This window comes from Phoenix dactylifera, unplaced genomic scaffold (assembly GCF_009389715.1).
Source record: "Phoenix dactylifera cultivar Barhee BC4 unplaced genomic scaffold, palm_55x_up_171113_PBpolish2nd_filt_p 000342F, whole genome shotgun sequence".
Classification (NCBI taxonomy): domain Eukaryota; kingdom Viridiplantae; phylum Streptophyta; class Magnoliopsida; order Arecales; family Arecaceae; genus Phoenix; species Phoenix dactylifera.
Window position 1 is genome coordinate 327,749 of NW_024067802.1, and position 27,110 is coordinate 354,858.

The window sequence follows — 27,110 nt, forward strand, 5'->3', positions numbered from 1 at the left end:
TGCTGCTTATTTCAGCATAAGGGCACTGTGATGATATGCCAACCAAAACGACTACAACCATGAAAAGAGACTTCCCTCTTGCACTATATCATATATAGTGGAGATGGCATTTTAGGCCCCTATCAACATTGATGAAGTCAAGTTATCAGTTAGAGAACATTTAATACAAAGCAAAAGTTGTTATTTTTTTTTTTTATTTTTGTATTTTTTTGCTTAGGGAAAAGGGAAAGGGGAAAGGGGAAGGGGAAGGAAGGGACAAGCCCACCCCCGCGTAGCAACCCACTGGGCCCCCATCCCGCCAGGAGAATGTTCGATGCGGGCAGAATGACCGTGTATTGGGCACCTCGGCCGGTTTTTACTCATACCCTCCCCACCCGTGGACTCGGCTCGATTACCCTTCTGGGCTCCGGCACGAATACCATGTGTGAGTACGTCACATCTGGCACCACCGAGGCTACTAGCAGAGCGATATGCCCTTCCAGACCCCGTGTCCGAGCAAAAGCATCCAGTCTCCACAATTTAATCGACGCCCGTGCGTTTCGAACTCGGAACCACTTAGTTGGAAGTAAGGCCACACTCCCACTAGGCTACCACCTCAGTGGCGCAAAAGTTGTTATTTCATGGGCATATGAATCAGCAGATGAAGCATCTGAGTGAAGTCCCTAAGCAAGAAACATCCCTACACAATGGACTATAAAGGCTAGAAATAGTATTAGGACCTTATCCAGTTGATCTGCGCATCCCAAAAGCCAGTTATAGCATAAAACTCAAGGAACAGCTCAGATTATATAAAAAATTTGAGCCAGTAATGGTCTAATCTTTACAAGAAAAAAGGGGTAATAAATAGCCTAATTTAGTGTTAGGCCAGCCCCATATTCTCTCCATCTCACTCTTTATTTTGCAATGAGAGACAGATGGGAAGTTTTGACCTGGTAATATCATGGATTTGGACATCCAATAAAGCCCCTTTTTCTTGCATGCAAAGAGTCCTTTTTCAACTCAATAACTGGAGATATTAAGTAATGAGCTTCAGCAGAGATGAGATACAATATAGTTTTGATTTTGAATATTGAGGATTCCAATCAGGTACCATTATTTGCCAAGCAGGCTCATAAAAAGAAGGGAGGTTGGACCACCTTTAAAGGGACGCCCGCTCAAGCTATATCTGACATGGAAGGAAACAAAAGGGAAAAAAGAGAATAAGACTAGGTTCAGCTGCTCTATTGCTGCCCTTTCTTCCACTCTAGTTCTTACTCTTCTACTCACTTAGTCTTCTATATTTTAGCTCTCTTTCATGAGCATTATGTTCCATTTTTCTAATCCTTGTTGTCTATTTATATAATTCAAGATATTTAATGAGCATATGGATCTAAGACCACACTTACCTTGACTGCAGGAGCCATCTAAATCAAGAATCAATGCTAGATCTCATATAAAACTCTACAATTATTTGAATAATATAGTATAATGTCATTTTATGCTGAACTCAGCCATGCTATTGCCTGTTACTTGTTTACAGGTCAGCAAAGGGCCTCTTTTTATGACCTAACAAATCTGACAAAACCACTTCTTAGGAATCATTATTCATCATCTAAATCAAAAATACATTTTTTTGAATCATTTATTTTGCTAACAAACATCGAAAGACATTTTTTCTGCCTTGTTCTCAATAATAAGATAATGAGACAATAGATTGAACAAAATCTTGATATCCTAGTTTTCTAGATACTAGTAAAAGTGCACTTGCAAATGCACATATAAAAGAGAGAAACTAAATCAAAAACTATAATTAATCAATCACTAAATTATGAAATTCATCAAAATTATATTATATTACTTGAGATGTTTATGTTGATTTTGTACTTTTGAAAATGAAAGTTTGATATATAATTATATCAATCATGTTGAATAATAATGATCTTGGACTTGTAATAATGATAAAATTTGCACACCAATTCATCCCACCAATCAAGCATTTATGTCAAAAAGATGGAGGGAAAGAGAAAAAAAGAATCATTCTTGTTCTTTGTTCTACTATCTAAAAAAAACTCCATGAAAAATATTGAACTCCATAAGCCAAGGGCCAAATCGTATCTCTAGCCACGAAGGCTTTCCTATGCATGAGGGGGGCAAAAGAAAACCTGATGATCGGCTGCATGACGGTCGGCCTCTAATACAATTAGCAAACAAATAGGCCAAATCATATCATGCCTATCTAAAGATTCTCTTTTAGATAGACTTTGCAGTATTCTATCATACATTTTTTTTTGGTAATAATCATTATACATCTTATCCACCAATACCATGCTCAGTTGATATTTAAGAGCCATAAAAACCTACGTGTTTCCAAGATCCTTTCAAGTCCCTGTTTTCATTGTCTTAGCTTGGTTTATCATGGGAGGCAAAAACAAGACAAAACCATGATTAAAAGAGGGAGGGAGGAAGGGAAATTGGATATTAAGAGGTAAAGCATCAGAGTTCAGAAAGGAAATTTCACAGCTTGTGGTGGTAAAATTGGATTCACTTTAAATGGAAATGATACTTCTGACTCTAAACTTTAGGTTTCTTTATCACCTAGCATAAACAGCCCCATGATTGAGAGAGAGATTTCTATGGAAAAGCACTTGTTGAGTGGATTGCAACTCTAAAAGGAGGTTAGACAACTTGTGAGAGGAGAAATGGGATAGCCTTGGATGGTCGTGATACTTCTAATTCAATCTAAAGGTCAAAAACACTTTTCAACAAAGATTTGTTAAATTTGAAGACTATATAGTGGGGCTTCAACCAAGATTAAGTTGACAAAAACCAAGGTCTTATCGTAAAAGATAAGCTACAATTTGGCAGTCTACATCAGGGAATCCTTTTGAAAATTGAACTATTTTTGTTTATTGTTAAGAAGAGACAATCTTTTAGATGTACAAACTTTGTTTTATTAGATTCAAGGGTCTAGAATGATTATGGATAGAAATCATTGATGCCTCTATATAGTATAGATATCACCATTATCGCCGGCCATCCCCAAGTAGTCTTGTGCCAAATAATGGCCTTTTTACAGAAGCATCTGCTGCCACTTGCTTGATGATTCCCACTTTGTGGCAATAATAGTGCTAGCGAAAAGCTTAAGGAAATAACTCATTAACGTGGCTCTAATTACTGTGTCATTAAATGTTTCAATGGTTCTGGATCAAGGAAATAAACAAACTAATCTATGAGATAGTGTTGTCAAAGTCTCCACACATTAGATGATTACAGAGAGTTTTGTTTTTCAATAGACAGCATTAAATTTTGGTATTAAAAGGATCAAAATTGTCCTCAAAGACCCGCTCAAAGTTGCATGATGGAATACCAAGTGATTTGATCACTCTTAATAAACTTCAAACTCTATATTACTGCTCCTACCCTCAAAGCAATCAGAATGTGGAGATAAGAGGTAGCTATTCTGCTTTATAGACATACAAAAGAAGTTTGCGGATCCATGAAAATTGATGACATAACGTATATCTTTTTATTAGCTGACCAGTGATAACGTGAACTTCTGACAAATTATCTTTTCTTTATAGCCAACTGGAGATAGCTTCTACTTTCTCTTGAGCAACTTTGATGCCTTCAAATAAGATAATATAGCAAGACAGGACATGGATTTCCCTCACAAATTCACTATTGGCGGAGGTGATCGTTAGCTCGCCCATGATTGTGGCCAAAGAGTAGCATGTTATCAAAATAATCTACCACAACTGGTATTAAATTAAAGGACTTGAACACTTAACTCCTGACCTACATAATGTCTTGTAACAAGCTACTCACAAAGATCATCTTGCACTTTTAGTGCAGCTTGGCATTCATTTTAAGCCATACCCAAGTTTGATGGCATCCAATTCTCTAATTTAGCTTGGAAAAGACTTGAGAAACCAACAATTGATCAAGCATCTCGTCAAGGCATGGATATGAAATTAGTACTTTGTAGCAATTTGATTTAATAGCTCCTTCCATGTGCATATAGACATGTCTGCTACAAGAGTTGAAATGCACACATCCCCATACTTTTTTGACCTCCCCTAAACTATGCAATCATTCAGCAGCTTTTGTAGCTCCCTGTGATGTTCTCTTGGACATATTATGTAAGCTAACTTCCTTTGAAATGTTGAATATCCTACACTGGGAGAGAACAGAGAAGGAGCTCATTAAGTAGCAAATTCCAGACTGTTGAAACATGGCTTCCAGTTCAATCTGTACAAAATTTTTATCTATATTTTGCTCTTGATAACTAGGAGATGGACCTTATCAACTTTGTGAATTTCTACATCATATATCTTCATTGTTAGAGAGCTAAATTCCATCCTCCACTTGTCCTTTAGACTACTTTTATGTTGAAAGGTCCTAGTAGCACTTTCACCATCCATATAAATGTGCGAGCATTCTAGAATCCACCATGTATGGCTGTTTGATTATATTTAAGACCTTTCAATAGCAAGTTGCATGCGCCCATGGGGACCATTACACCAAATTTTTAGCTTTACATATTCGAGACCTTCCATGTAGTAGTATATCTCCTAGATTTGATGGCAACAATTTATATCGCAAAGAGCTCTAGAACATTATTGTGCCAAAGAGTTGCTTAAAAGTGTTAAAAATTATAGAGTACCTCACGCAGTTGGAAGCATTGCGAACATTTTAAATGTCAGTCATGAACGTTGATGGCTGCCAATAGCTTTCATATTCTATATGACTCGGATGATGATTTCTGTCTTTCTTTGAGGAGTTCTATGGTCAAAGGGGTTGCACTCTCATGTTGAGAGGTCCATTTGTGCTAGACATTTGGGAGTTGTTGGAGTTTCCTTCCTAGCTCATCCAATTACATATTGCAAGAGAAGATAGGCATGTGACAAATTTTCACAAAGTTTGAGCCCACCAATCAACCAAACATGGAGACTTTCACTAACCTACGAGAATCTTAACAAGGAAAATGCACGGCTTCAAACAAATTAATGCTTGAACCTTGGTGTATATACATACTGGTTAAATAACATGTTGTAGTTGACTTTGAGGTTGATGACAAGTGAGATAGCCATACAAGTTCCTCCTATTGATAGTCATTCAGCATACCATTACCCCTTACCCCATACTTGGATATAATGCTATCAAGACCTGTTAAAGTCTTTTGCAGATTGCACCCCTTTATAAATACCATTCAACTTATAACATTTGACTCTGAGTCAGTACCACATCATTATAAAAAATAAGCTACCATGCTTGGTTTTGACTACTACTCCATCATGCCTTGATAGACAAACGAATAGTTTATTATACCTATGTAGGGAATGCCTACCAATATTGGTGATAATTCCTCCCTCATGATCTGTTACTGTAAAAATGACAAGACCGCCTGAACAGAAAATTTCATTTATTTTAATACCTATATCTAACTATCCCCATATTTGAAATTGTTAACAAATTATATCTAGTCAGTTTTCTTCATTAATGTACACCATATTTTTCTCATTATGTTTATCCAAAAAATAATCTCCATAAGAAATGTTTTTCCAGTTCCATCGATGTGTCCTTTACCATTACCAACTATAATTAACGTATCTTGCTTGCACTGAAACAAATCACCTCTTGCACCCCATTGGTACTAAAGATATTCTTGGCTCTTTCCTATCAAATAACAAAGGAAAATTTTAACACTTTTTGGCAAGCCAAGTGCCCTTTACGATGATCTCTCAACTTTACCTTGCATCTTTAGTTTGACAGTAACAATGACTGACCACTACCTTGCAAGTATCTGTTCTTCAGAAACCATATTAGCCCTCACACCTCCAACCACACACAAACTAAGGTTTTTCCTCCTCACATTTCAGAAAACAATATATTCTTGCTGCTTATTCTCTGCGCCCCAGCCTCTTCCTAATTGAACCAAGCAAATCAGCACCATGATCTAGCCTACTCTCCATCACAGACCCCACAATCATCTCCTTTAATGCCCCCTATCCCAAGTTCCATCACATTTTAATGTCACAAGGCCCACAACCATATTGCAGCCCCATTTGAAGACAAATAGAACAAGAAACGAGAAATCAAGTAAGATTAACAGATTTTACAAGATCAAGACAGGAGAAGCAAGGACAACAAACAGAAATCCATTCAATAATAAGCAACAGCATGCAGAAGGCAAATATCTGCTTATACTTTCTGCAGTATCTTAAAAAAAAGAATAATCCAATTAGCAAGATAATGATTTTATTTTGGATGATATTAAAACCCAATATGAAGAACTCCTTTTTCCACGCCAAGAAAAATTATCTATTCATCATATGCTCTCCATGTCCTATTAATCCTTCCATCTGAACACACAATTTCTCCTGAAATTTTGAACAATAAACTAACATTATCCATTCTTGTTGACATTACAGCTGAATTTTAAGTTCCTCATCTCCTGACAATAATTTGAAGAAAACATTCATCTTCAGTTTCTGGATGCCACTCCAAACCATTTAAAATGTTTTATTAAACTTTCTATGATAACACACAATATTCAGTTTCATCCACCAACAATATAAAACTAAGAATATTATGCACCAAAAAGTAAAAAAAGAAAAAAGAAAAAAAAACGAAGAGGAAAGCCTACAAAAAAGTAATACTCACAGATATATCCACCCATGCTAGCTCGAGAATCGGCTGCGACGATGACTCCTTCCTTGAAGATGAAAGCAAGAGTAGTCGTCCCTTTCGCCGGCTTCACCATCTGAATCGCGTTCTTCTGAAACCCATCAAACTGAAGCCAAAAGCAACCAAGAAAGAACAAATTCTTAGCATCTTCCACTCAAAACTGTTCTATTAAAAAAAAGTTAAAACAAGTAAAAAATGTTCAAGAAATCACATCGGAACAGTTGGGGAGATCGAAAAATTGTTGCGCGGAGAGATCAGAGCAGACGTCGTCGATCAGCCCGCTTCGAGGGGCAAATGATTCGAAACCGCTGGTATCGAGCTTCATCGTCACAACCTTGCAGCACGAAATAGTTTGGGACGAGTAGAGATCGGGAAAGACGCTGATCGGGCTCGGGCGGTTCTATATACACCCCCCCTATTGCTCAGGACACCCCCCAAAAATTAAAAAAAAATTAAATACTCTCTACACCCCCCCATTTGCTAAGGACACCCCTAAAAAATTAAAAATTCCTAAATTACCCCCCACCCTCCCCACCCCCTCACCTAAATTGCTCTCTACACCCCCCAAACCCCCCCACCCCGCTCTTCCCCTCCAAAACACCCGCCGGCTTCTCCCTTCCGCCCAAAAAACCTCGCCTCAAAGCTTTAAACTTACTACCACCACCAAACACCCAGAACTAAAGAAACCCCGAAAGGAACAAAAGGAAAAAAAACCCGAACCCAATCCGAAACCCAAACAGGAACCGCAGCAAGATGAAACCTTTAAGCAACAAAACCCATCAAAAGCTCAGAAGAAACACTCACAGGAAGCGTGCTGAGTGATGTGAGCGTTCTCCACTCGCGACGACGGCGAGACCAAGCAATTGCCCATGGCCGCCTCCGCCGAAAAAATCAGAGACCCATCCGAGAACTCTCCAATCTCCAAAGAGGAGCACTGAGAAGAAGAAACGGGTGGCGAAAAAAAAAAATCCGATTTTGCCGCTTCTATAGCTTCTCTTCACTGATCAGAAAGCGACCCAGAGGAAGAAAGATGCGGATGGGGAGAGAGAGAGAGAGAGACTGCGTAGTGGGAAAGCAGGGAATTGGAGAAGAAGAGACGGCAGGTCTTCGGCCCTTCTGTTCGGCTGCACAGTGCCGGACAGAAGCCTTCTGTCCGGCACTGTGCAGCCGAACAGAAGGCTTCTGTTCGGTTGAGGGTTGCCGAACAGAAGGCTTCTGTTCGGCACTGTTCAGCCGAACAGAAGGCTTTTGTTTGGCGATCCAGTGCCGAACGGAGCACGAACCGTGAAAAAAAAAAAATTTCGAAACAAGGTGGAACACGTACCTTTGCGGCCGATTCTTCGTTCCAAATCACTAGTTGCTTGTCCATGCTTCGAATGGGGCTTAAATCTCCTTCAAAGATCGCCTAAACGATGTAAATGGATCGAGGGGTTTAAGGGGGGTTTGAGGGGTGTTTTTTCTTTTTCTTTTCAAAACGAAACGGAGGAGGAGGAAGGGGGGGGTGTACTGAGAAAATTTCAAGGGCAATATGGTAATTACACTAAAGGTTAGTTTGGGTATATTTTTTTTGGTTTTTGGGGGGTGTCCTTAGCAATAGGGGGGGTGTATATAGAACCACCCATCGGGCTCTGAGGGAGAACGAATGCCAAGAAGGGTTTCTTTTTGGCGAAGGAATGCAAAGAAGGTCGGGCGGGACCTGCTAACGGATCCAAACCCGTCTGAAATAGTCGGGTTTGTAAGTCAATGCGGATTTCGGTCTCTCAACTTTTTTTTTTTTTTTTTCCTGCGTGTGCGAGGGGAGGAGGAGGAAGGAATTACCTGTACCCGCAGGACTTCCTAAGAGTTGGCCGTGCATGGGATCTTGATGTATTAGTGCTAGTACTATTGCAAGCTTACGCACTTTATCAAAATCAAAATCAAGTAGGGGTGCAACTAAACCAGACTTGATCAAGCTTAGATTTAGTTAATCTTGATTTAAAATTAATTTGAGTTTTAAAAAATTAAGAATGAAGCTTGGCTTGTTTATTATTTTATTTGAGTGGATTCCAGTTTAAATTTGAACCGAAGCTAAATCTGAGCCTATTTTTGGTAGCGCGATACAGATTCATCTAAGTTGAGGTCAACTCAAAGCTTATATTTGTTATGCCTAATTTAGAGGTCGACCACATAATAATCATTATGTGGCTAACTACTTCAGCTGTTACAAAGCCGACCCAATAAAAGTTCACCCATGTAGCCACTACTTCACCCCAAATCATGCGAGTCTAACTAACTTGGTCGGAACCGACCTACCAAAGCTCATCACATGGCCCACCACTCCATAGGTGGTCTAAAATTGCCAAATAGAAGAATGTTGTAGCTCGGCCCACTTCTCAACGATTTTAGCATTAGATTTGAAGTTAAACAGATTAAGATCTGAGGTTAGTTGAAAATTCTCCAACTCTCAACGGATTCAACAAATTCCATCTATAAATACAAATTGGCCAAGGGACCTCTAGATACGCCAATCTGATGCCTGATCCACAACGCTCTCAGATCTTTTTTGTTTCTCTGAGTTCATCAGAAGCTTCATCAAGCATCAACAAATTGTCGTCTCAGTGCCAAGTGGTCGGGCTGGATTTCAGCGGCAACGATATTGAACATGGATTGTTGTTAAAATCTAATTTAAGATTCAAGAAACTCCAATTTAAGCTTGATACAAGCTCACTTCAAACTTGATTCAAGATTGAATTGATAGTTAATGCTGACTATACCAAGAGTGAACCATGGGATGAATCTACTATTTAATTATATATTCATTAACATATATCATAATGTATTATTACTTTTGAGCCCTTGTCACCCAAGCTCCGATAGAGCTAGATTTTTCTAAGCTTGGTTTTAAATTGATTTTGAGCCTATGAACTAAGTTTAAAATTGAATTACAGTTCATTCAATTTAAGCTAGATTTAAGATTGCTTTCAACATGCTCGAGCTCTTCAAACAACTATCATGCCCTACAGGCAAACCAAATTTGGGGTTTCCAACTTATAAATTTAATATTTTGGGTGCACTCAATGATATATTTAATTGAGCTCCGTTGATGCCAAACTCATTATTGTTGGGGTATAGTCCATAAAATCCTCTGGTTGGTTCCTTCCCTCATCAAGAACGAGATCTTAGATTCAAACCATATATTGGATATCAAACCATTATATTCATATATATATATATATATAATATATATATATTATATATATAATATATATATAATATATATATATATATATAACAAAAGGAGTCTTTATTTATAAAGAATTCATGTCATATTTTGGAAAATATTGCCACCATAATAAGCATTATGTATTTATCACATAAAATAAATTAATTAATATAAAATATGAAGATAAGTTAGAAAGCATACTTGAGGCAAATTAATTGATGGCACTCTCTTTAGAATAGAATTCATCCTATCTTGATGCAAATACCGATGACAAAGCCACTTTCAAGATACAAATGAAACAATTTATAATCGTTTTAAAATGCACCCCTAAATAAGAACAATACAAGAGTGAATCTGAACTAGTCTAAGCCCAAATGTTTGATGGAAATGCATGGTGCAAAACTCTAAATTTGGGAGAGATGGAAAAATAGGATTTCTTACAATCTTGTCATCTCTTACTATTTGTACTTCGATAGCCTTATGAAATTTTAAATGGTACAAATCCATTGAGGTGATGTTTTAGAAGCAATCCTTTTGTTCAACTCTTTAATGAAAGTACACCTAGAGTGTCTTAAGAAGAAAGGAATTTCTTTTTAAATATAATTACAATATTTCCCAAAGAACGCAGCTTTTCGGGACATCCCTTAAAAATATAAACAAAGTAAAGTAATACAAAATTTTGAATTCTAACAAAATTTAAAAATAAAAATATAATTTAAAACTTTAACAATTCCTCATATGATTAAAAATTTAAAAACTATAATAAAATACTTGTATGTATTTGGGCTATAATATACGAACAGGTAAATGTACATATAGCTTTAAACATTACCATCTCCAAAGTCTGCAGTGAGCAAATCTTAAACTAGGCTTTTTGCTGCATATTTCACATGATATAGATTTCATCGGATTCATTTAGGTAAGCAAGTCACAACCTTGCACTAGTAGCTTGGGATTTCATAAATGCTCTAAAGATAGCCTAATCTTGGATTCATAATATTTCTTGTAGTAAAATAAAGTGCATAGACACAAAGCAAACTAAATTGGATTATATATAAACACTAGCTATCCTTTATTTATCACAGAAGCATTACAAGAAATATAAAATAATTTTTGAATATTAAATTCAATAAAATCATCAACTTAACATAAAGAATTAAAATATTAAATATATATATATATATATATATAATAGACCAAGATTCAAATCTCTCTAATATCTAATTAAATGATATTGCTTTTAAAAATCTTTATGTATCACAAAATAATGTGACAAAGAATAGGTTAGACCACCCTCATCTACATAAAAATTTTATTATACTATAGTAAGAAAAATAGCAAGTAGAAATCAAAAAATTAGAAATGATTTCTATCTCTAAAATTAGTGTCCCATAAATAGCAAGGAAGAAAGTATAAACATAGAATCTCAATCCCTTTCATTAAGAGAAGAAACATGAAAATTTATATAGTCCATACAATATGAGAAATAGGGGTTTGATAAAACATTGTAAAATATTGGAAATAGTGATTTGATAGCCAATGGACACTGCTCATGTAAGATCACCAATGGACACTAATTAGAGATCCTCAAGTCATGGTTTTGATTAGAGTCGAAATGATATCTCTTTAAAAGTGTCTCTTCATTAAATAAAGTATGAAATATATGTAGAGTTTTATCTCCAAAAAAGACTATTAGAAAATGTCTCTTTAAAAGTGATGGTTCATGAAAAACAATGTATAATATAAATATGTTAGAAGTATGCCCTAGAAGCTAATTTGGCTGACGCATTATTTAGTCTGGGATATAAATTTATACTTGACCTAATTATGAATTTATTAAGTTGGGCATTCTTTTCATTCATGTTCTTATGTATCCATGAATCGTTCAAGAAATTAATAAGATGATGACGCGTTTTCTCAAGAGTTGAGAATTTGAGATATGTGTCCTTGGTGATTAATTCCTAAATTGCTCCTGATTCGATGGATTCAATCACCGCAGGACGGTCATCACAATCCCGCTGAGATTAGTTCATAGATTACTATCTTTGATGGGACGAGGTCTTGAGTCCAACAGTGTGGGGACACTGAGTGATTGTGCAAGTGCTTGTTAGAGAACAAGAATACTAAGCGTGATCATAGTAAGTAGTCCACTTGGATGTCTATCCCACTCGTCAGTAACTTACTTGATGCTGCAGTTGTATGACTGGTCCTTTGACCTGCGATACCTCGGCTATTCATAGTGAGATTACTGTAGTTTGACGAGCACGTAATATGGGCCCCTATCCATTTGATCCTTGTGGTGCAGATTGGCTGCAGTAGGTTCATTGTAGAAGTAGGGGTGCATCTAGATGAAATCTATCGGCCTTGATAGATTAGGAGAGATCCTATGTGATTTATGAGACTGAGTTCGTAAATCCTTGGCCAAGATAGTTTTTGGAAAAGAGTTTTTCAATCTCGAACTAGAGTCGAATAAATCTTGACATATGACAGATGATGGAGTTTGACGAGTTATCCATGACCTCCATCTTGTCCAGGAATCCACGATAGAGGGATTGTATCATACGCTAACTGCACATAGGAGGTTCATTCTATTCCATTCTGCTAGATAGCCACTACATGCTGCTATGCTGTCCTAGTGGATTGTGAGACTTAAAGGCATTCACTTGATGATTGAACCCAAATGAGAAGAGTTGGAATTGTTCCAATCCATTAAAAGGAGTTTCAATGATATTGTGATAGGGATTACAATATATCTCACTACCAGACATAATAGAACTAATGGGATCACACACAATAGAGGATCTAATCGATCTGATGGTTGGATTGTGATTTGGAATCACAATAGTTTGAAATTGCCAATTGGTTTAACCCACTAAGAGTTTGTGAGTTGAAGAAGAAATTAATTGCAATTGGTTTGCAATTTGATTGATCAAATTGGACTTAATTAATTGGGCTCGATCTTATTTGATAAGGTTCAAGAGTTCGTACTTGGAGTAGGACTCCTAGAGTTCTAATTGGATTAGGACTTCAAATTATTAGAGTCCTACTTGAAGTAGGATTCCTAAAGTCCTAATTGGATTAGGACTAAAATTATATGAGTCCTAATTGGATTAGGACTTTTAGAATCCTAATTAATTATTAGTCTAATAGATGAGGATGACTCCTAATTGGATTAGGATTAAAGAGTTCAATTGAGTCATGATCCAATTAGATCCTAATTCGATTAGGACTCCAAGAGTCATAATTGATTTAATCTTATGGATAAGGATCTTGAAACAAATAGGGAGACTAATTAGGTCCTAATTAGATTAGGATTCAATGAACCAAGGGCTACATAAATCCTAATTTGTTTAAAATTAGAAGGGAGGGGCAAGAGTCCCTCCTTTTCCCTGGATACTTTCGGGGACGCGCGTCCCGGCTATTCCGGGACGTGAGACCCATTTTGGGGCATGGCTCCTCCTAATTTTAAGGAGGAGGCCCACGCCTAGGGCTTCGTGAAAAGAGGAAATAAAACGGGGCCGGCCCCCCTGGGGTTTCATGGTTCTTTTCTTGGTGTTGGCGGCCTCCATCCCTCTCTTCCTTCATCCATCCGCGAGGGAAAAGAAAGGGCAGCAAGTTGGAGTCTTCTTCCTCCTTTTCATCAGCTGCATGGAAGAAAACATAGAGTGGAAGGTGTTTCTCTCTTCCCTCCTTCTTCCTCCAAGAAAAGAAGAAAGCGTTTCCCTCCTTCTCCTTCTTCCTCCTCTTGGAAGCAATCAAGAGTTGATCGCTTAGAGGAATTTCAACCATCAAACGGGATCTCTGCAAGGGAGGTAGCACCCCGGTGAAATCACGACCTTGATCGATCCATATCTTCGTGTGGATACCTGTAGAGGCCGGACACTTATGCGGCTTCAAGCGAACCTAATTTCTACGATCATCAGATAGCGGTGAAGATCTACCCACTCAAAGATAAAGATTTGATCTTTACAATTTTAATTGTAAATCTGAAATTAATCAAGTAATTAATTTTAATCTTTTCTTAGATTTCATAATTTTTTGAGTTAGAGAACTCAGAATTTTTTTAAAATCTACCTTCTCTAGGATGTTCATGTGATGAACGACCTTGTGCGTCTATTTTCACTGCGATTGTCGCAACGCGTGTAGGGGCAACCCGATAAAATCAACCAGCAATACCAATTCTTAGCTAAAATAATATAGAATATGATATAAATCACTATATATAAATAGATAAAGTAATTCAAGAAATAAATTACCTCCTCATAAACTATAGACCTTATCATCAATAAATATTCATATGACATTATGACCATGCTAACATGAATATTGCAGGAAATTCTAGCTTTAAATTCTTAAAAATTCATTTTTGTTATCATATATAAAAAATAATCAATATAAATATAAAAAAAATAATAAAATGTAGCTTGGTTCAAGACATACTATAGATGGTGTTTCTTTTAGAGTAGAATTTCACTTAATCCTAATACAAATGGTTGACTATGGTTTATCCTAACACACAATATATTCCTCATGATTGTTTTAAGGTTTGCTCCACCTTAGGATGAAGCTAAACTAATCTAAGCTAAGTTTGAAGGATGAAAATAATAGGCATTTTCACAATCTTCACATCTTATTTATGTCACTTAGGTAGCCCTGTAAACCCCTCTATTTAGTTTTTTAATAATGAAAGAATATGCCTTTTCAGCAAGAGTTATCTCAAGAAGAAAGGATGTTTCTTATGGAGTATAACAACCATATTTGTAAGAGATGCATCTCTTAGATACATCCCCCAAGAACAATATAACATAAAATAAATTATAAAGTAATATAAGATTTGATTCACAAATAATTTAAAATTCAAAAATATAATTTAAAGCTTCAACACATTTGATGAAGCTCCAACATCATTATGCAAGTCAATATGGAGTTCAATTTTGTTCAAACATCTCTATTAAAATTTTGGTCTTTAATCAAGTTTGTTACATGTGGTGTCATACATTATTATGGATGTCAAGTTTCTCATAATTTGCAATGACATAGGCCACTACCTATATTAAAAATTAAAAAAGTGTTGAAATACTTATATTTCTAACCTAAAAATGACCAATATATATTCGGTTGTAATAAGATGCAATGTAATTATTAGATAGGGATAAGATCATATTGTCTAAATGCAAATAAGGACTTGCATTACATTTAAAACTAATTATGCCTATTTAGGATTAAAAGAAAGTTAACTTAGAATTCTCGTCTCATTTTTCTAATCGAGCCAAGAATATATCTCATATGAGCTTATCCTACTCGTAAGAGAACTATACTAATATGAGGTTTCCTTCTCTTATATGATCTAAAACTTTGCAAAACAAAAACCCCCATTTCCATCCTATTTGAGTGGAAAATTAGATATTCATCATTCATCACCCTCTCCTTGCTTAATTTGAACCTATCTACCTTGAGTTACATTCAACCATGCTACCAAAGAAAGGCCCGGCAAGTCCGGCCAACTACGTCACTTTATTTATACATTCTCCAAAGTTAGATTGTATTATAGTTCGCTATTCAATTAAAGCCTCACACTATAGCTTACTAGACTGGAGTTTTGTTGGAGTAGAAGGTTTGGTACTACTAAAATTAGTAAAAATTATAGTTTGAGAGTATGTTTTTAATGCAAATTCGTATGGCTCTAAGGGCAGCACGCCAATCTATTTTTTCTTTTCCTTTAATAAAAGGTAATTGTCATTCTATATTCTCCACATTGATTTCACCTCCTCTCTATACACTTACTATTTAATGTTTAGAGAAATAGTTGGAGTAAAACACAATAAATAGGAGAAACAAAAAATTACATGACTAAAATTATGTGTAAATTCAAAATTAATTTTGTAGACATCCTGGGCATCCTCTCTCAAACTTTTTGGTCTGAAAATCAATGTGATCAAGCTTTTAAACTAAGCTCTTTGGTTTTGTTGGATTTTAATTCCACTAAACTCTCTTTCATGCTTCAATTTAACCCTAGATTTGTAAACATCTCACATGTATCCACCTTTAATTGATCAGTTGTATGTTTAATTGAGTCCAATTACAACCAATTACATCAATTGATTAATTTCCCCAATTTTAAATATTAATTACCCCATTTCAATCTAATTGACCTCATCTCCATTCTGAACGTAATCATTCACTCCCCAACTTAATTCTACATTTAATTAACCAATTTTAAGCTTATTGAGCAAAACCTATCCTAGTTTCACTAATTTTAGTTGAACTAGATAACTTGACTCACCCGATCTAGCACAATTCACTAACTCAATCCAATTCTATTCAAATTATAACTTCTCTTTGCTGTAATTAGTATTTTATGGGGGCAATTAGGGGTAATGCTTGCTCAAATTGACTAAATTCCACACGTTCAAGTTCATTAGACCCAACAATTTAATTTTGGGTCTAAATTTGATAATTTTTGAAATCATATCAAATATTCTTAGATTCGGCTAAAATTTGAACCGTCCTCCTTCCTAATCGAGGTATCATAATCAAAATTTCATATTTTTTGGTCATATCTATCCCAATCAATTAAAATAACCCCAACAATGCCTAAAAATCCATCCAAAAAATATCAAAACAATGAATAAAGGGTGAGAATATCAAATAGATCAAATATTTTTTCTCTAATTTTCCATTCCATGATAAAAGAGAGGAAAATTCCTAGCCATCAAGCATCCACACTATCGAATGATGAAAACTTGAATTCTTAATCCATGGGTCTCTTCTTAAACTAATGAATAGGTGCTACTTGACATTATCTCAACTCTTCTCCAATTGAAAAATTTCAAGTTTAGCCATTGATACATCTTTTCGCTATCTACAAATAACCCCCATGATAAGAGTTAGATCCTTTTCTTGGATCTTTTACTCCTTTGGTTCTTTAGTTCTCTTGCCTTAAAATTAGGCTCCTTTAGCTCTCTTCTCTTCCTCATCTTCTTTCCTAGTTCTCATATATCTGCATCCTTCCAACCCAAGGAAAAGTGTCTGCTTCAGATCCAAGAGGCCTAAAAACTAATAGGAGTTCAAGCTCGGAGAGATCTCTTTAGGCATTTTTTTTAAGGAGGAGGAGGCATGTAGAAACCAAGTTGAGACATTATTGGAGAGGCATCTCTTTTTTCTTTTCTATTTATCTTTCATCTCTGATACATACATATGATTGCTCTTGGACCAATGAAAATTCTATGATCCAAAAGGATTACCAATCTCGATGCTCCTATTGTGACCACTATGGAAAGGATTGGATAGGAATTGAGAGCAAGATACATAATATCCAAAAATGAATCATGTACTAAACTTTTGAATATCTTAATTTGCTCATACGTTATTAGATTCAAGTTTTCTTTTTTTTTTTTTAATCGATAACTTTTTGAGCTCTACAATGTGGCGGCCCTCATAAAAGTAAAGGGTACCAAGCAGAGGTTGAATTCTATCATTTGAAGCTTGAAACAAATAGATTAAAACAATTTTTTTAGTTAAAATTTTTTAGTCAGGAATATCTTGCAATTGGTGAAGAATTAGGCAAGGCGGTTGAAGACAAAGTGATGTAAAAGTCAAAATCTACCTCCAATAAGATTTTAGCTTTGCACAATTATTTACACTATTGATGTCGTTTTTGGAAAGCTGTAACTATTTTAAATTTTAATTCAATTTTATAGTGATTAATAAAAAAGGAGATCTAGATCCCCTTTTGCTAATTTTTTTTAAGTGATTCAAGTTGACTAGGTTGAAGGAAAACCTTCCTTCTCCATGATCAAATTCTTCGGGTGCTTGATAATGATCTAACCAGTATCTCTTTTCTTTTGCCATTTTAGCTTAATTTTTGCATATTTGATAGATAAAAAGGTCCAAGATCCATTGATCTATCCCCCTAAAAAGCCCTATCACCATCAAAGGCCTTATATCATAGCATCCTAGAATGTGCTTGGGGACTACAACTTGCTATTTCTAGACCTCGACCATGCCCTACCTATCTACTAGGTGCATGGTCAGTGCACCATAGGCCCATACCATGTAGGGACCTAGGTCCTCGTACCTAAGTCTAATGGGGATGCCCCAAACTTCAAGCCTTTCTTTATAGTATCCTTATCTTTTTTCTAGGTTTTTTGGTTTTTCTTGACTTAAAGAAGCAGTGGCAACTCCAAATCGTCGATATATGATGCCATGACCCATTTTCTAGGGGTATCTATAGATTTTGTTGAAACAATTTTTTAACTCAAATAAAATTAGCTAAACTTAGATTGGATATGTGCTAGGCACTGCCTTAATACCATTATCTTCTATCTCGTAAAGGATATATGGATCTGATACTCTAAAAGTACAATTGATTCTTGGCTTAGCCTACCTCCACCCTGGCACATAAAAAAATAGCAAGAAGGTGATGGAAATTGTAAACAATGAGGAAAAGAGCTTTGATCTATGAGATTTATGGAGTACCTAGACTTTAATCATCATATTATGGCCAATCTAGTAACATCTCCAATGACTAGTTACCATGCCTATAAAATAAAGGATGCGAGAAACGCTTAGGCTTGCTAGTCATTGGGGGTTAATAAAGCCACCCTAACGACTAGATATAAAAGCCTCTCTAATAGCTAGCTCAATAATTCCGGCACTACGCCCAGTTTAAAACTTGAAATAATTATATTAAAAGTCAAAAAGAACAAAAATGTCTCTGCATTTGCGTGGCTAACCTAAGTTATCAGGTTCAAAATGTGTTCAACATACGTACAACATGACTGGTCAAGCTAAGTATAGCAATACATTTGCGGTAAATAGTCCAAAGACCCACACATCCAATTAGAGTCTACTAGTTGAGGAAGTGCTAAATGCACCTTAACTTGCATTAAATCTTTCAATATAGTATGAATAGTTAAATAAACAAGTTAAGAACTAAAGATTTTAATAGTTGAACTTCTTCAAACAATAATTATTAAGAGCACAAACTACCTTATTCTCATGCCCTTGCTTCTCTCCACTGATCCCTGTGTTAATCTTATCTCCCTCTCATCATGGCTTTTGTTCGTCCGATTCCTATTTACCTAAAAATATGCTAAACAGATCGTTGTTAGAACCGACAAACAAAGTTTAATTTAATTTTACTCTTACCTTTCCTACTTGAAGAATAGTGGTTGTACGAGGTCGATCCACAGGGAGACGGTTGGAGTAGCATAAAAATTAGAACATTCACTCGGATTCAAAATCGATTTTTGAATGATAAAGGAAAAACATTATTTCGGGGATGTGGAATGATTCTCAAGTCTATTAGAGAATGGTTTCTATTTGAAAATAAACAAAGAAAAGAAAGAAAACTTGCAATTGAAATTTGATGCAGAGTAGGATTCGATTTCGAAAGACAGAATATAAATCAAAATCGTCAATCGAACTGCAAAGATTCATTCCAAGGTTAAGAATTTTAGAATGCATATAATAAATTGTAGAATATTAAATTAAAACTTAGACATGTATTGCATAAAAGAAATTAAAAGATTGCATAAAAAGCAGAAATTAACTTGAACCTAGAACAAGAATTGCATAAAAGAAAATTTATTGATTGCATAAAAAGAACAATTACAAAAGAAATAAAATGAAGTTTGAAAGCCTAGTGCCTCCTCCTTCTACAAAATAAAACATAAAAATCAAAGGAAGGAATAAACGAAATTAGAAAACTCCTCTTTCTTCCCTCCTCTATTTTTTTATTCTTTCTCTCTCCCCAAAATAGAGCATTTCTTTCTCTCTTCTCTCCCCAAAACAGAGCATTTCTTTTTGATTGCTCTCCCTATGGCAAAGCTCCCTTGTTTCTTTCTAGGACCCGCCAGCCACCACCCCTTCCAGCTCCCCTCCTCCTCTTCCTCTTTTATAGATCGCCCCCACCCCTTGCAGCCGGCGATGGATCCTGATGACTCGGGCGTGAATGATGGCAGATGCGAGGAAGGAGAGGGCGGATGGGCGCGGATTCGGGAAGTGTTTGCCCAAGGTGACAACCCAAGAGGGGGGTGAATTGGATTTTTCCTAATTTTTGGTGCTTTAAAAAACTTCCTTAGTTGAGTGCGGTGGATGCTTTCTTAAATTACTTTAATGAATTAAACTATAGCAAAGATGAAAGATAATGCAAGAATAATCACAAGTGAAGCCACAACACAAACACTACGATGTATAGTGGTTCGGTGCACCCCAAGGCACCTACGTCCACTCCCCAAGCGTCCCCTTGGGAATTTTACTATAATTCCTCGGATTACAGTAGGATTGTCTTTCGGGCTCACAATCCAAAACTCTTACAATTGGTTTTCCGGGATCAACAATAAACCTAATTATTGGTTTTACGGGCTCACCAACAACCTACGATGGTTTTACGGGCTCACCAACAACCTACGATGGTTTTACGGGCTTACCAACAACCTACGTTGGTTTTACGGGCTTACCAATAACCTATGTTGGTTTTACGGGCTTACCAACAACCTACATAGTTGGTTTTACGGGCTCACCAACAAACCTTCACCGTTGGTTTTACGGGCTCACCAACAAACCTTACAATGAATAAGAAATCAAAGGTATAAAGCTCCTAATTGAGCAAATATAACAAATATGCACAAAAAAAGAGAGTAGAAAATAATTATCGCTTTGTAGATTGCTCTTCTCTTCTTTCCCAAGGTTGCTTCACTCTTCAATGAATTGGTTGATCTCTTGAAGGCACTTGAATTCTGCTCAACACACTTCTTTTGGGTTTGAACTTGAAGCAATAACCTTAACTTTCTTGGATTTCCTCTTTCTCTTGAATGCACACTTAGATTCCCACCAAGATCATTTCCTTTGATGAATAGTGACTCTTAAATACTTCTCCAACCTCCAAAGATGACTTCCTAGCCGTTGGAATGGAGAAACTAGCCGTTTATAGCCGTTGGGAGCTCAAAAAGTACTTCTGCAGAACTAGCCGTTATACCTCTGCCCGTACTGGGGTCGACTCAAACTTTTCTGGGGTCGACTCAAACCACTGTTCATCAGACTTGGGTGATGCAAAAATAAAATTGTTCTCCCAAGTGCAGGAGAATCGCACAAGTAGTAAAATCTCGGGAGTCCGAGGTCGAATCCTCAGGGAACGATCTATAGATTATTAGCGTAATTTTTAGATATAATTAGTACTTTAGTTGAATAAATATGTGGATTAAGATGATGTTTTGATTTTCAGAAATTAAAAACAAAGATGATATGCAAATAAACAAAGTTCAATGAAATAAAGATGGTTGGGATCTGGAATCCCCCTTGATGATATTGCATCCAAGAAATAAACTCTAAGATTCTTGATTAAAAATTAATTGTAGGATAGATCTAATCGTGGTATATGTTTCATGAACATATGAACTCAATTTCTAAGCATTCATCGTGCTTTCTACGTCTACGACGAATCAAATACTAAAGCAATCCATATATCAATAATCATAATCCATTAAAAAGCTATCTACGAAATAACTATGCATGCATCAAGAACATATCAATAAATATAAGTCATTCAAAGCAAAAGTTTAGAGTTTACTTCAAAGAGCAATACATCAAAGGTTCATCCATCTCCCTCCCTAAGAAATCAGCCACTCATTGAAAACATTAATCCCCCTTTCATTTTTTTCTTTTTCTTTTTCTTTTTCGGAAACAGGGGAGGCCCTGTTTCCCTTTCTTTTTTTTTTTTTTGACAGAGGGCTCCTCTGTTTTCCTGCCGAATGGGAAAGAATGAGGCTCTGTTTCCGAATGAACTATCCCCCGTTTCTCCCCGAATGGCCAAGATAACCAGCCCTGCTCCTCCACCTTTCTCGCACGCGGTGGAGATGGCCGGACGAGATGCATCCTCGGGCGAAAATGCTGGACGCGGACGGCTGGATGAGGCTGTGAATGCGGGATGCTGAGAGGCGCCATGAGATTCGGATGATACGCACGGAATGATCGCAGGGCGTTGGACACTAGGATGCGGGAAGCTCGCGGGATGATGAGCTGGGACGCTGGCGCTTAGATCACGGAAGCTGGGACGCGGAAGGTTCGCACGCGGACGCGATGGGAGATTCGCGGATGAGGCCGAATCTAGGAGAAACTGGATGCTTGGATTGATCTCGGACGCTGGATGAGGGATTCGATCGCACGAACACGAAGCTGGGAGGCGCTGTGAACCGAAGCTGGAGCTGGAACGCGTGGGAGGATGCTTCACGGACGCTGGAAGGCTTCACGAACGGCCGGGACTCAGATGGATGCGAGGAATGTGAGAAATACGCGGAAGATTCACGGGTCCTGGGATCACGGTAGAGCTGGTGGCAGGGCATTTGAAGAGCCAATTCGGAAGCATGGGATGCGTGGCTTTGGACTCGGATGGGAGCTGATAGCATGGCTTTGGATGCTGTGGATCACTCACGGTGGGCTCCATCGGGCTGAGATGCACGGGCTTCTGGGAATTGGTTGCAGTGAACTGGCTGGCTGAACTTAGGTTCCTTCTAGTGTGCAACTAGGGTTGAACCCATTCAGTTAACTGCATCTTTTTGGACCCAATGCGTATTTTAACTTTGATTTACGATCACCTGCACCCCACAAAAATATAATATTAATATAGCATTTCTATCATCATTTGTTAGCAATAATACTAATTTGAGTGATGTGTAGATCGCACTTTTGTGCTCTCATCATTGGGGTCGACTCAACTTTCACTGGGGTCGACCCAACTCTCACTGGGGTTGACTCCTGGTACATTGGGGTCGACCCTCTCAGAAAACACGGAACCTTATATTTCAGCCGTTTTTCACTGGGGTCGACTCAACACTTTTTGGGGTCGACTCAAGTTCCATTGGGGTCGGCTCAAGCTTTTTCTGGGGTCGACCCAAGATCTGTGTCATTTGTGCCATTTGTGCCAGAATGTACCAAAGTGTGCCAAATTGTGCCAAGGTCGACTCCATCTCTTATGGGGTCGACTCTAACCCTGTTTTTCTGCATCTTTATGTTAGATTTGCACATTAACATATAAAAGAAGTAACAACATTGCAAATCATTTCTTTCTCCTTAGGATGCTTGGCACATTAAAGTTTAAGCTCATTAAGCATGTAAATGATAGAGTTAAGCTTCAATTAAAAGAACTTGACTCTAAGGTATATTAAACTCTACATTAGTTCTTTCCTCAAGTTCTTCCAATATAATTTGTTTTAGATGTGTTCTTGAAGGTTCTTTTAAATGTATCAAGCAAAACGTATCAAGGATGTATCAAATCTTTCTTCCTTACTCACTTTTGTACTGGATTAATTGAGTTAATAACATTAGCACTTCCATATGGCCTCAATGGCTTTGTAAGCATCAAAATAACTGTGGAGTGATTGATTAAAATCCCTATTTGATTTTGATGAGCTCAAAGCATTTGAGTATATCTTATGTTTACTAATGAATTCAATTAAGTGTTTCAGTGAAAATCGTGTCTAAGTGTTTCTAGACTTGGTTCAAGATATTTTGGATAAGGTATGAAGTCAGTTTGAACCAAAGTCTGAGACTTGAGTCGACTCCAGGATATTACGAGTCGACTCCAAGCGTATCAGAATCACTGGCACGGGCTCGAGTCGACTCCAGACCAGTACGAGTCGACTCCGACTGAGAACAGACAGACGAACAGAAAGCATCAACTCAAAACCTGTCAGCGAGTCGACTCCTGAAGTGCGCGAGTCGACTCCGATGCTTACCGAGTCGACTCCGGAGTAATATGAGTCGACTCCAAGAAGCTACAGACAGAAAAGTCAGAGAGCGTTTTTTCGACCCTGAGATTCGAGTCGACTCCTGTGGAACGCGAGTCAACTCCGATGGTTGGCAGGTCGACTCCAAAGAAAGTGAGAGTCGACTCTCAGTGGAACACAAGGCAAAAGTCAGAGAACCGTTTTCGGACTCTGAGATTCAAGTCGACTTCCGCAATACGCGAGTCGACTCCAAGACAGCGCGACCCAAAAAGACAGAAGATCAATTTGTTGTCTCTGAGAGCCGAGTCGACTCCCAGACAGCTCGAGTCGACTCCAAGGCAGCGGTACACCAAAAAGGCAGAAGACTAAGTTTCGGAAACTGAGAGCCGAGTCGACTCCGGGAAAGTTCGAGTCGACTCCAAGACTGGACGAGCCAAAAGACAGAAGATCGGGAGTTCGGGCTCTGAGCGCCGAGTCGACTCCCAGGACTGTCGAGTCGACTCGAGCGGACCAAATTGAAAAGTTGATCTACGGATTTCATGGGAGGAGCCGACTCCGAAAATGCCAAGTCAGCTCTAGAAGTTGGCGAGTCGACTCCGGGTCAAGACGAGTCGACTCCCAGTCGAAGAAGCTACTTTAATTCAAATCCGGAACAGTTGCCGAGTCGACTCTAGAAAAGCATGAGTCGACTCCCGCTACAGCCGAGTCGACTCCTGATCGCGCGAGTCGACTCCGACCCCAACGGACACATTGTCAGGTTGTGCAGAGTGTGCAGAACGGGCAGAAAAAGGTGTCTAACGGCTAGTTTCCGTGGGGGATGGCTTAAATAGCCACAGAGGACTGTAGCAAGGCAGAGAACTACCATTCCATTCAAAGAGATCAAGCATTTATTCTCTGCAAACTTGCTTTCAACGAAAAAGAAGGAAGAGCGCCATTAACTCCATCCAACAACCTCTTCCTAGCATTGAAAGAAGTCTCCTCCTGCATTCAAGTCGATCAGACGTTCCAGAGGAGACTCAAAGTTCAAGAAGCCTTATTCTACTCCAACGCAAAAGTGTTTGAGGGCTCTTAACTTCTCTCTAGTTTATATTGTAGCAAATCTGCTTTTTAAGAAGCTCAGTTTTTCTGTTTGTTTCTTATTCTTTCCATATTGTCTTTGCTTGATTCAATCGGGGGATTGAATCAAGGGTGTAGAGGTTGGTTGGTGAGCCGAGTGTAAAACCAACGTGTAAGGGTTCGATTGTGATCCCGGGAAAACAATCGGGGTTGGTTCTAGTCGGTGAGCCTGGGAAAACCGACCGAGTTCGTTGTGAGCTCGTAAAACAACAAGTTTGGTTGTGAGCTTGGAAAACAACCGGCTGTAATCCAAGGGGTTATAGTGAATTCCCAAGTGAGACTTGGGGAGTGGACGTAGGAGCAAGGGTTAGCTCCGAACCACTATAAACATCGTGTTTGTGATTGCTTGTCTCTCTTTCTCTCATTCTCATTTCACTCACAGCACATAGCAACTAATTAATCACCTTGCAAAAGTATTAATTAGTCATCTACAAAAGTTTTAATTGTAAAATTATTTTAAAACCCAATTCACCCCCCCTCTTGGGTTGTCTATCTGGGCAATAAGTGGTATCAGAGCCTAAACTCTTCTACCCTAAGAGTAAAAGATCGAAATGACAACCCCATTTGGATCTTCCCACATTGAGGGTCAGTCCACCCAAAGACCCCCATTCTTTAATGGATCCGATTACTCATATTGGAAGGCTAGGATGAGAATATTCATCCAAGCCCAAGACTATGAGATGTGGACCATTGTATCAAATGGACCATACATCCCATCCATCTATGTAGAGGGGGTCACTGTACCCAAACTAGAAAAGGATTGGGATGAACATGACATGAGAAAGGCACAACTCAATTCTAAAGCAATGAATGTGCTTTACTGTGCATTAGATAGGAATGAATTCAATAGAGTCTCTATTTGTAATTCTGCAAAAGAGATTTGGAACAGACTTGAAGTGACCCATGAGGGCACGAATCAAGTCAAAGAATCCAAAATAAATATATTAGTTCATAAGTATGAACTATTTAAGATGGACTCTAATGAGACAATCACTAGCATGTTCACTAGGTTTACTGACATTGTCAATGGCCTAAAAAGCCTTGGCAAAAACTATACTAACAGTGATCTTGTCAGAAAAATTCTTCGCTGTCTACCAAGGTCATGGGAAGCCAAGGTGACGGCAATCCAAGAAGCTAAGGACTTGAACAAACTTCCACTTGAAGAGCTCCTTGGATCCCTAATGACTCACGAGCTAACAATGAAGCAGCACAGCGAAGAAGAGTCCTCCCATAAGAAAAAGATAATAGCTCTTAAATCTACATCATCTAACAAGGACTTATCTTGCAGTAGCAGCAGTGAAGAAGAGGATCATGAGGGAGATGATGATGAGGCTCTTCTTGTGCGCAAATTCAGAAAATTCATCAACCACAAGAAGTCCTATCATCAAAGGAGAGGCCCCTCAAATTCCTATCGCAAGGATAAAGGTAAGAAAAGGAAAAATGAGGGGATTGGTTGCTATGAGTGCAAAAAGCCGGGACACATCAGAGCTGAGTGTCCCTTACTAAAGAAGAGCAGCAAGTACAAGAAGAAGAAAGCCCTTGTCACCACCTTATCGGACTCCGACGCATCATCTTCATCATCGGATGAAGAACAAGAAGAAAAGGCCAATTTCTGCTTCATGGCCAATGAAAATGAGGTAACGTCCGAAACGCATCTAGATTTTACATTTGATGAATTGTATGATGCATTTAATGAATTAATGATAGAATATAAGGCTATAAACCTTAAGAACAAAGAGCTAAAGCTAGCTAATCAATCTTACTTACATAAATACGATAAATTAGTTAAGGATAAGGACTCTATCACCAAAGAAAATTTAGAACTTAAGACAAGCAATCAACTCTTAACTCAAAAGACTAATACCTTGAGTAAAGATATTGAAAAACTAACTAAGAAAATTTCAGAACTTAAAAACAATAAACAAATCTTAAACGAGAATGTCATAAAAGATTTAAACATTCTAAAAACCGAAAAACAAACTCTAACTAAAGAACTTGAAAAGTACAAACCTTTGGTTGAAAAATTTACATATAGTTCAGAAAAACTGAATATGATACTTAATAGTCAACGAGCCGTATTTAATAGAGCGGGTTTAGGATATAAACCTAAAAATAAGCAAAAACTTCTTAGTAACTTCTTTGTTAAAGCTGGAGAAAGCAAAACTAAGAAAGTAACCTGCTTTTGTTGTGGAACTGTAGGACATAAAGCAAACATATGTGACTATAGGAAAGGGAAAACTAAAAGAAAAATTAAAAGGGTATGGGTTCCAAAAGGAACCAATATGACTAACCATGAAGGACCCAAGAAAACTTGGGTACCTAAGATTATATGATCTGCTTGTGTAGGAGTGTCTTGCAGCCAAGGTCAACAAAAATTGCTGGTATTTGGACAGTGGCTG

The 27,110-nt window shown here is 37.6% G+C and overlaps 1 pseudogene; it reads right to left on the reverse strand.

The window, feature by feature from the left end:
* The window catches only part of LOC103718985, a 28,292-nt pseudogene extending 19,933 nt beyond the window's left edge, over positions 1-8,359 (reverse strand).
* Positions 8,360-27,110: the final 18,751 nt, after the last annotated feature.